Below are 12,259 nucleotides of genomic sequence, written 5' to 3'. Positions count from 1 at the left end.
CCAACACCTTCAATAACCCAATTTGTGTTTATTCATTTTGACGTCACTGCATTATGAGAAGAAAATGTAGTGAACAAAATTTAATAAACAAATTCCTGGATTGGATGCTGTATCTATTGTGATGAGTACGTTTTTAATGAAATACATTTGCTGTGTTTAAATTTGTGAGCACCAGTTACTCCTCCACCCACAGAGTATTAAATTAACAGCTGCTTGATGGAACATTCTGCCAGATGCTTAAGTCACAATTCATTCCTGCTAGATATTGGATAGAAAAGTTAGCAATAAGAAAGTAAGTTGTTTTTACAGTTGTGATATAAACTGCACTCTATAAATTGGATCAAAATATAACAATTTTATGAAATAAGTGTAAATAAACTCATAATATTTTGTTACTTATGCTTTAATAAAAAAACTGATTTGAAATTTATTCCACTCATTAGGTTACAGTTATCATTTACTCTCAGAAAAGACAAGGCACCCCCTTCTAAGCTTTTGGGTCTCCTGCTAGGAATATTGGTCCATGCTAATTTGTTTGACATTTTCTCTCTCCTTTGGGAAAACACTTCACCTTTACTTTGTAATAACCTAGATACAGATAACTATCATTTTGTCATCACATATTGATGTGTGTTTTGTGCTGTTTCAGTATATTGCTGGATGTTTAATGTTTAACAATTTAATACAGTGTTTTTCTTCGTTGCATTGCAGATTAGCTGTGCAAGTAATTAAAAAGACACAGCTAAGGAAATGTGCTTGATGAAAGAATGTAGCACCAACAGGTATAGAATTGCAAAATCAGATTGATCTTTGCCTTGTGTGGACAAGGTGGTTGCAGCTGCACCCTTATTCCCACTGTGATCTCAGCTGCTGTCCATTTGCTTGGGGATCTTCTCAAAACAGCGTAAGGGACTTTTATGATACGGTGGTTATGTCTCTATCTTTGAGCCAAGCGGCCCAAGTTCAAGACATATCTTCTCGAGAGTTATGTAATAACAATTCAGAACAGGTTGATTATGAAAAATACCCACAAATTAGAATGCCCGAAGCAGGTAAGGGACTGACTGACTGATTTTAAATAGTTCAATGTCAAAAAAGGAAGTATTGTGCCATGCAGCCATGACCTTAATTATATGGGTGGTACAAATACAAGCCAATAATTGGGAACTTGATTTAAAGGGGGACTGGACCTGAAATCAATCAATCAATCATTAATATCTATAGAAAATGCTCCTGGATTGATTTCATCATGTTCTCATTTGAAACTCATTGATTGTGTACTTGATGTCTAAATCATCAAGGGGTTTAGGTGCAAGACATATGTCATCCTGGTCGCTCAGTCATGTTAAGAGAAAGAAGAAAAACAGTAGCAGCTGAGTTCTGAAGAGATCATGTACAGGAAGAGGTGCTTACAGCCATCCTTATCATTTCGTAAGCCCAGAGTCAGTGATTGTATTTCCAAGGAGTAATAAATCAGAGGAAGTCTTTGGAACAGTGGGTCATGATCCTGCTTCTGAACCAGATCCTCTAGGTTTGATCCCCAATCCTGGAGTCAATGGCCAAGTGACATGTGTTTGTAATATGGCCAAACAGATTGGGTATCAATTCGCAAATCCTTCCAACATGTGTGGGAAAAAAGGAGAGATTCCTGGTCAGTCACTGAGACAAAGAAATTGAAGCCTCCACCATCATGATCCAGAACATAAAACTGCATGTTGCCACAGCAAGCGAGACTCCTTGGGGAGCTTGGCTGTGTTAGCTGGCTGGGTGGATGATGAGGATCAGCTTATCCTTGTTTTGGCTGGAATGGATTTGTGACCTCCCTCTTTCCCCCAGTCATAGTGAAGTAATGGCTACAGATCAGACTTGTTTTTGAGCAGAGGAGTAAAGAAGAAGAAAATAACAAGGGGCTCTAGTCCCCAGAGACTACAGGGAACGCTTCACCAGAGATTACAGACTAGAGCATGATGGTGGCTCATGGTTAGCACTGCTACCTTACAGCATCAGCATCCTGGGTTTGATTCCTGCCTCGGGCAACTGTCTGTGTGTGTTTTCTCCAAGTGCTCCGGTTTCCACCCACAGTCAAAAGATGTGCAGGTTAGGTGAATTGGCCATGTTAAATTGCCCATAATGTTAGGTGCATTAGTCAGGGTAGGGTAGGGGTCTGCCTGGATTTCTCTTCAGAGGGTCAGTGTGGACTTTTTGGGCCAAAGGGCCTGTTTCCATACAGTAGGGAATCTAATCTAGAGCAGACTCTTAAATTAAAACCTGCAATCCTCTCTCCCATCCAGCCAACTTCGGTTTGTAGTGGTTAAAATAGCTACAGCCATTTTTTTCAGGAGGTGGCAGTAGTTACATTAGTCAGTGTGCAGTCCATGCTTGTAAATCAGTGGTAATGTCCCCACCTCTGAGCTAGGAGGCCCAGGTTTACATCCCACCTGTTCCAAAGAGGTGTACTAATATCCTTGAACAGGTTGATTCAAAAATATCTGGAGTCCATGCTAATACCAACGCTCTATGATCACCACTGGCACTTTTTTTTGTCATGGCCAATGATTTTACAAAATGGTCTGCAGCAGTCAGTTAGGAAAGGGCTGAGGGGTTTGCCACTACAGTGGATTCAGCATAGATGTTAGTATTTGCTGATGCGTGACACTCTCTCTCTCTCGAGACACTTGTAATTGGTGAACCTTAAGAGCACAGAGCGTGAAGGGTTTGGCTGAAAAACTGAAGGATTACGGTTACTGTAGGTGTAGTCTGATTTGGCTTATGTTCTGACAGCATGGCATCATTAATTGAAGGTTTTGTAAGAAAGTAATGTTGTCGTTTTTTAAGATGGCGCAGCATGTGGCCTCCTTATTCACCTTTGCCATTTCTCATGGGGCTGTAACTTATCATTCTTATTAACAGACAGGACAGTGGGCTATGAGCAGTCAGTGACCTGGTTTATACCTGTATTCAAGTAGATTACAAGTCTTTCAAAGGTGCTGGAGGGGAATGTGTTCAAGTCCTGAATGGCATCTGTTATATTTTCAATGACAGCTGTAAGAATGATTTCACGGATGTGAGGTCTATTGGACATCCAATTGATAGTAGGACCTCTGCTACAGAACTGAGACAGCCCATTTAACCAGTTGATGGCATTAGGCAGCAGTAAGCTCATTCACCTTGCCCAGTACATGGCCCAACACCCCTTTATTAAATTGCAAATGTATTTTTAGTTAGTTATAAGGTTCATATCAAAAGTAGGCTGTATATATTGCTCATTACTTGCTTTTCTCCTTCTAGTGTCACATAATATACAGCTGTAGGAGCAGAGGTTCTGGCTTAATGTTTGAATTACTCCAGGAATGGTGGAAGCTGAGGTGGCAAGAATAAGACAAAATACTTATTCAATCAGGCTATTTCCTTGTACAACCCATCTACAGTAAAGTTTCTCACAGGCTGTTTTATTCCAAAGTAAATAAATAGAATTGCAAAATATCTAACCGACCAACTTTGTGTCCTTAATGATTCATCTTTAATCAACCACTCTCTTTTACCTAATATATCTTCATATTTCAGCAGCTTAGGAATGTACAGTTTTTAAGTTTCTCATCATCTCTACTTTTTTATGCGTATGTAATTTAATGATCCTGTATTAAGCTCCAATCTACATGTGAATTTTCAAGAAAGGGGATCATTGAATACCATGATTAATACATTCCCTAACATAGGGCATTGTTATCAATTATAGATTCCAACAATTCAGGTGAAGTCAGCTAAGTTGATATATGTAAATAATAACCAAAGCAGATGAGAATGTGGGTAGGGATGGGACCACAGATCCCTAGAGGTCAATAGAGGTCAATACAAGACTATTGCTTTTAATCACTCATGGTATAGATTATAAGAGCAGGGAGGTTATGTTGGAGCTATACCAAACTTTGATTAGGCCATTGCTGGAAGATTGTGTGTAGTTCGAGTCATCTATAACAAGGGTGTGATTTCACTGGATGGATTGCAGAGAAGATTCACCAGGATTTGGCCTGGGTAGAACATTTTACCTATGAAGAGAGGCTGGATAGGTTCGGGGTTTTTTTCTTTCGAGCAGAGATGCCTGATGGGGGAGTTGATCGAAGTGTATAAGATTTGTGGGGAGTATGGACAGGGTGGATAGAAAGCAGCCATTCCAATTTCAGAAGGGCCATTAACAAGAGAGCATAGTTTTAAGGTAGATGTCAGAAGGTTTAGAGGGGATTTGAGGAAAACCTTTTTCACCCAGAATGTGGTGGCAATCGGAGAGGGGAGTAGGGGAAGGAAACCTTTAAAATGTATGTGGATGAACACCTGAAATATGAAGGCAATGGGCCAAGTGGTGGAAAGTGTAATTCATGTAAATATGTTGGTATGGATTTGATGGGCTGGAGGGCCGTTACTGTGCTGTATGACTAAGTCAGTCTGTAGTGAGACATTAATTCTCAAATGTTTTTGAGATATTTTAGGAAAAGTTTAGTTAAACTGATAGCAATGGAAACTAATGCTGCTTGAAGTACAATTTGAATATTTCTTTGATACATTTATTCAGCACAAATAATTAGTATTTGATTAATTCATGGTGATCAACACAGCTGTCCTGGTGAACCTTATGTGTCTTTTAGGCTAAGTGTGAATAGCATCAAGTATTCGTTAGGGATTCCCACCATGAGGTGAAGTGAGATTTCTCACTGTATCCTAACAAACTCTTGCCACTAACCGCCTACCCGACCTTGTGGCCTTCTTTACATCTAATTCCAGTCCCAGCTCACCACACACTGTTGCTAGAAAAACTCATCACTCACCAGATATCTGCTGAAAGAACAGCACCCCTGTGCTGTGTTTAAGAGACTACAGTACACCCAAACAAGCAGTGGGTGTTCATTCCATTCTATCAAGGATGGAATCTGAATATGATGGAGAAGGGGAAGATGGTGCCACAATTCTTTGACAGGGACTTGGAGGTCCTGGCAGAGAAGATGGTTCAAAGAAGGGCTGTTCCCCCCTCCCTTGACATAAGCAAAGGAATTGAGGTTTCCAGACTCTGGCTGCCTGGTATGAAGTTGCACCCAGGTCATATATACAGTCCGGAGAAACAGCTGATAGTGCCTGTAAGAAGGTTAATAGTCTCCCCCACAAGATTAGTGTGGTGCTGGAAAAACACAGCAGGTCAGCCAGCATCCAAGGAGCAGGAAATCGACATTCGGGGATTTTCCTGCTCCTCCAATGCTGCCTGACCTGCTGTGCTTTTCCAGAACTACTCTAATCTTGTCTCTGATCTCCATCTTCTGTAGTCCTCACTTTTGCCTAATAATCTCCTCCACTTCACCAGGGTAATTGATACATCTTACTCTCTGCAACACCTTTCTATGTACAGACCCTACGACTGACTTGAGCAACCTAACAAGAAGTTATACAAGAAGTGCCCAGTCTCTGACTGATACCTGTATGCGGCCCCAAACACATTAGCAGTAACTGACCCCTTCACCCTGTGTTGTTGTTTTAATAATGCATTTAACAAGCTATCATCCCCTTGATATGCAATTCTACACTTTCCAGTAAGAAATTGACCTTGATAAAGGCACATCTGGTGTGGAGCCACTGGACTGAGCATGACCCACTCTTGGCTTCTCTGCCAGAGAGCACCCCCGCCATGTGACTGGACACCCGACTGGTATTAGGGTCTGCTTTTAACTTAGAGTACTCACTGACGGCTAGCTTATTGACTAGCTAGTTGGAGGTTTGGCTGCTCATTTGCTGCACATAGTGTGTTTACTGCGTAAGCTGTTAGCATATGGTAATGTAGCATACTGTCATATAGCAAGATGTATACCCTTTCTTGACTGAGGTATGCTGACCAGAGCAAGCTCCTGATTGTTTGACAGCGTTAATTAGCATAACGTGGCATGTCAAGGCAGGGATGATGCAAGGCAAGCATGCGGGTAGGCACTAAGTGAGCAAGCACTAAGAAAGCAAGTGAGCAGCTTTGCAATGCAGCCTGGTCTACCTTGTGAGCTGGGTGTCTATGCCTGTGCTCAAGGTGTCTTTGCAGCAGCCTTGCAATGCTAGCTGCTGGTGCACATTGCAATGCATATCCGAGCTTGCTATGTAGCCTGTAAGTGGAACAGAGAGGTGCCATGATGGTCATGAGGAGGTGGCAAATGTCGGAGGCCAATGTCCATAGACAAGAGGTGCGGATAGCTGGTCTCATGCATCTAGCCGCGGGATGCTATGAGCAACGTGGAGGCTCCTTGTAGCTAGCAGTGTGTTGACACCACCAGTTGCATGCTCTGACTTTCAACTCGGGAATTCTTGCCATCTAGCTTATTAAGTGCATTTAATAAGATAGGACACTGAATATTTAAGAGCTAAGTTGCTGTTTTAATAATGCATTTAACAAACTATCATCCCCTTAATCAGCAATATCCCACTTCCCAGTGAGAAACTCACCTTGCTGCTTGATAAATGCATAAAAGATGCAGCAAATTGCTCCTGATATTGAAATAGGCCTCACCAAGCTTATCTTCTGATTCTGTCATAAATCTCACCATAATCCAAATCATTGCTGTGGCTGTCTACATACTAGCATGACTGAGTGGCCATGACTCAATTGTACCATGAGCTGTGCAGGAGTGTGATAATGTTGTGGAATGCAAGGTGTTTTGATATACCAGGGCCAAACATACTTGTTTTATGCTTTCAGAGACTTACTGGATTGAGAGGTTGTTATGCATGAAGACTAGGTGGACAGATCAGATATTAACTGCACTTTTGCTCATAGGGCAGCAGGTATAACTGCCAGTAATGCAGAATTGCTGAATGCCATAGTCACGTGAGAATAGCAGCCAAACTGCAAGCCTTTCCTATCTTTCAGAGATGGGCTCATGCTGGGCCAACTTTAATATAGATGAGAACTTGCCAGCATCAAATACATTCAAATAAAAAAATTCCTACACCGTATGACAGGATTCCAAAATGACTTCACAGTACTGTGACAACTACGGCTTCATCTATCTCACCTCGCAGTGTTATCTATTTATGAACTGAGACACTGGAAAATGGGACTGTTTAAACATTATTGGATTGAAGTGGGATTTATCACATGATTTATCGAAAACAAAGTTAAAAGGTAAAAGAGAAAATGCTTTATCTTCTCCGCTTCTAACATCTGAATCTACACAGGTAGATCTCACAAAGTCAAAGACAGCAACATCACAGCTTTTAAAATACAAATTTGCCCCTATTTTCAACAGGCTTGTATAAAAATGAGATTTATTATTCCCAACTGCGTAAAATAATAGAGCCTGCAGTGAGTTAGTTGACATGCATTACATATTGGTATACAAGTCAATTCTCTAAGCAGACTTGATAAATTTTCATAAAAGGGACTCTTGAATTTCAAAAGTCTATGTGATTAATAAGTAAAGTATGAAGGTTTTGTATCTACAAACACGTTAATAAGTTTTCCTCTGTCTTCTTAATTTTCCCAAGACTAATGTAAAATTCTGAAGCTGCTATAATCACACAGGTCCCTAGAATTTATTCAATGTAAGGTGCATTTCTGTGAGCAGTCAAATAAAACTTATTATTAGACAACAAATTGATCCGTCAGCAAGTCTGTACTCTCAGAATTCAATAATAAATTATTGGCTCAGCATTTTAAAAGTCTGTTATTCCATCTTGGCAGGAACATTCAGTTGGTTGCAGTTGCATACATATTTACTGTGGCAGAGCGCCAGAGTAGGTGTCAGAACTCCTGCTGAATTGCAAATGCTGCATCATTATTGTTAACAAAATCTCCATTAACCTATTCTTTATATACTAAATGGCCCACAGAATGTTTTGTGTTCAGCACTGCCATTGGAACTTAGTACCCCTTATGTTTGCTGACTCAGACATATTCTCAAAATTTACCTTGCATAGACAGAAACACAATCTCCTCCCATCAGACTTCTTTCTGACTTCTATTTCTAAAGGCATTGATTGGCAATGATTCTTTAAGCTACTGAAAAAGTATTCTGTGCTGTTCAACATATATTTGTGTTAGTTATTTCTATTTAATAATGTTCACAAAATATTTTCGTATTCCAATTAATTCACATTAGTTACAGCAATCATTTCTTACATTTATTCCTAAGCCACAGATTTAAAGGATGCCCTTTGACTTCTTAATGGTTCATTACTGGATTCATCCTGTACCATCTTTCCTTGGCAAATTACCAAGTAATAAAGTAATTCAGTGTTGTTATCTGTGTCACTTCTTGTTTGACTGATCATCCACCTCAAGGCCATATTCCAGTGGTATTTCCATATCCTGTGATGCCATGGGTTATTAGAATTCTATCAACTCTGAGAAAGTGAGGACTGCAGATGCTGGAGATCAGATTCCTGAAGAAGGGCTTATGCCCGAAACGTCGATTCTCCTGCTCCTTGGATGCTGCCTGACCTGCTGCACTTTTCCAGCAACACATTTTTCAGCTTCTATCAAACTCTGTCCTGTACTTACTCAATGAGTGACTTTCCCACACCTTTGGGGTAGAGAAGATTCACTATCCCTGAATGAAGAAGTTCCTCCTCTTCTCAATCCTACATGACTTACCTTTTATCTGAAATTGTCCACTTGTGATAGATTTCACAGCCAGAGGAAACATACTTTCTGCTCCTAATTTGTCTAGCCCTTTATAAGGTTTCTATGGGATCGCTTCCCATTCCTTTAAACTCCAGGGAATACTGGCTGAGTCTTCTCATTGGACAGCTACACCATCCCAGAAATCGTCTAATAAACCATTCCCTCTATAGCAAGTATATCCTCCTTTTGGCAAGGAAACCAGTATAGTATTCAGTACTCTCAGAGCGGTTTCAATAGTATTTTACACAATTGAAGCAAGATTGTTTTGCACCTCTACTCAAATTCTTTTGAATTGCAAGTTAACTTATTGTTTGCCTTTTGAATTGCTTGTAGTACCTGCTTGTTAGCTTTTAGTGAAAGGATTAATACGTCCTTTTTGATATCAACACTTTCTGATCTCAGCACTTAAACAATATTCTGCACCTCTGTTCCTCCCAGTAAAAGTGTATAACCTCACATTTATCCATGTTATGTTTCAATTACCATGCTCTTGCCCACTCATTCTGTCTGTCTAAAAACCCTTGAAATTGCATTGGATCCACAGTACAACTTCCATTCTCACCAAGCTTTGTGTCATCCACAAATTTGTAAGTATTACAATTGTCCACAGAATCAAATACAGGAGGTGGTGGCACAGTGATAAAGGCATTAGACTAGCAATCCAGAACTCTGGGGTGGGGGCATCAAATCCCATAGTAGATGCTGAAATTTGAATTACATTTAAAAAGACTGGAATAAAAAGCTAATCAGTGGCAATCGTGTAACTGTTGTTTGTTGTAAAAACACATTAATGTCCTCTAGCGAAGGAAATTTGGTGCCCTTACCTGGTCTAGCCTACTTGGGACTACAGATCTATAACAACCTGGTTGACTCTTCACTGCCCTCTCTGCAAGAGATGCTGGCCTAGGCAATGAAATCCACATATAAACAATTTTTAAATTATCATTGTTATAGATTGTAAATAGTTGGGGCTCAAACACTGATACCAAAGAATGTCTTTGGTCTCCAAAGGATGATTATTGTTATTTTCAGCTTATTAGCCAATCTTCAATTCATGTTTGCATATTACCCCTACACCCACATCCTTAATTTTGGTTAGGAATCCCAAGTGGGACTTTATCTAAAGCCTTCTGAAAATCCAAATATACCACATCTATTGGTTCTTCCTTATCAAAAATGCTAGTAACATCTCAAGATGTTAAGTTTTAAAGTTCATAAATTCATATAGACTCTGCCCAATTAGGCAAGTATTTTCTAACTGTTCAGTAATCAAATCCTATAGAATAGATGCTTATATTTTTCCTATTACTGATATTGTGTAGCTCTTTGTTTCCTTTTTTCTTCCATTCTTAAACAGTAGGACTATTTTTATAATCTTCCAGTCTTCAAATACCATTGAAAAATTATTAGAATTTTAAAAGATGATTATCAATCTATCTATGATCTTTGTAGCCATTTCTTTTAACAGTCTGGGGGGGAGACCATAATTAGTTTCTGGGAATCTGTTAACATTTAGTCATTACCATCTTTTTTATTAATACTAATTTATGATTTTTGAGAATATTTGTAGCTCAGGTTGTGGTTCAGGTTGTAAGTTTCCTCACTGAGTGGAAGATTTGTTCTTAGATGTTTCATCACCATGCTAGGTAACATCATCAGTGAGTCTCTGTTGAAGCATTGGTGTTCTGTCCCACTTTCTATTTATGTGTCTTGGTCTGTTGTAATGGGTGATATCACTTCCAGTTCTTTTTCTGAGAGGTTGGTAAATGGGGTCTAAATCGCTGTCTTTGTTGATGGAGGTCCAGTTTGAATGCCAGGCCTCTAGGAATTTGTGTGCATGTCTTTGTTTAGCCTGTCCCAGGATGGATGTATTGTCCCAGTCAAACTAGTGTCCCTCTTTTTCTGTGTGTATGGACATTAGTGATAGCTGGTTGTGTCTTTTGGTAACTAGTTGGGATGCTAAGGGACTGGAGTAGTCTGGTCATCATCTCCAAGATGTCTTTGATATATGGTAGTGTGGCTAGAGTCTCTGGGTGTGGTGTGTCTTCTTGTTTATATTTGTTCAGGAAGAATTGGCAGACTGTGCTTATTGGGTACCCGTTGTTATTGACCACCAATATCAGGATTCTTGGCAGAAGCAGTTATGCAGAGGTTGGCTCCATTATGCAGAATGTGGATGACACCTTTGTCATCATGAAACAGAACAAATTAGAAGAAACTCAAAAACACATAAACAATATCCTTACTGGTATAAAGCTCACCAAAGAGGAAGAGAACAACAATAGACCCCCCTTCCTTGATGTCACAGTAGACCGAAAAGCCAATGGAGACCAGTGTCTACAGGAAAGCCACACACACAGACCAGATACTCAACTACAGGAGCAACCATCCCAACACCCACAAATGGAGCTGCATCACAACATTATTTAAATGAGCCACAACACACTGCAGCACCCAGGAACTACAAGATGCCGAAGAAAAACATCTACACGATGTATTCAAGAACGACAGGTGCTCGATAAGCACAGTCCACCGATTCTTAGATGATGACCAGACTACTCCGGTCTCCTAGCATCATGGTAGCCCACAAACCTACCACCACACTGAAAGTACCCCATACTAACAAACAGCAGAATGAACATCATATGAACATCATATACAAAATACCCTGCAAGGGCTGCAACAAATATTACATTGGACAGACCGGCTGGAAACTAGCCACCAGGATACACGAGCACCAACTAACCACCAAAAGACACAACCAACTATCACAAGTACCCATACACACACACGAAGAGAGACACCAGTTCGACTGGGACAATACATCCATCCTGAGACATGCTAAACAAAGACATGCACAGGAATTCCTAGAGGTCTGGCATTCAAACCGGAACTCCATCAACAAACACATCAATTTAGACCCCATTTACCAACCTCTCAGAAAAAGAAGCGGAAGTGATTTCACCCACCACAACAGACCAAGACACACAAATAGAAAGCAGGACAAAACATCAGTGCTTCAACGGAGGCTCACTGATGGTGTTACCTACCATGGTGACAAAACATCTGAGAATAAATCTTCCAGCTCAGTGAGGAAACATGCAACCTGAATACTAATTTATTTCAGTTCTATGCTCTTACTGGACTCGTGGATCTCAATTAATTCAAACAGACTTCTTGCATCTTCCTCTATGAAGACCAATAATAATTGTTTACTTTGCTTCTCCAACATTTCTCCATTTCCCACTGTAAATTCTTCTGTCTCTCCTTGTAATCGATCCCCATTTGTTTTTTGCTAATCTTTTGTTCATTGCATACCTATGGAAGCTTTTAAAACTGCTTTCAATATTTCTTGCTGGATTGCATTCATATTTTCATTTCTTTTATCATTTCTTGATCATCCTTTGCTAAACTCTAAAGTTTATCCAATCCTCAGCCTTATGCTTTCTTTTGGCACTTTATTAGTTTCCACATTTGCTGTTAAATTCACCTTTAACTTCCCTTGTTAGCCCTTTTTCCTGTTGGATATTTTTTGCCTTTAAGGAATGTATGTTTTTTGAAATTATTTCTTTAAATGCTAGCCATTGTCTGTTTACTGTCCACATTTTGAATGTA

This window comes from Hemiscyllium ocellatum, chromosome 1, assembly GCF_020745735.1.
Source record: "Hemiscyllium ocellatum isolate sHemOce1 chromosome 1, sHemOce1.pat.X.cur, whole genome shotgun sequence".
Lineage (NCBI taxonomy): Eukaryota > Metazoa > Chordata > Chondrichthyes > Orectolobiformes > Hemiscylliidae > Hemiscyllium > Hemiscyllium ocellatum.
Note: the sequence above shows the minus strand (reverse complement) of the source record.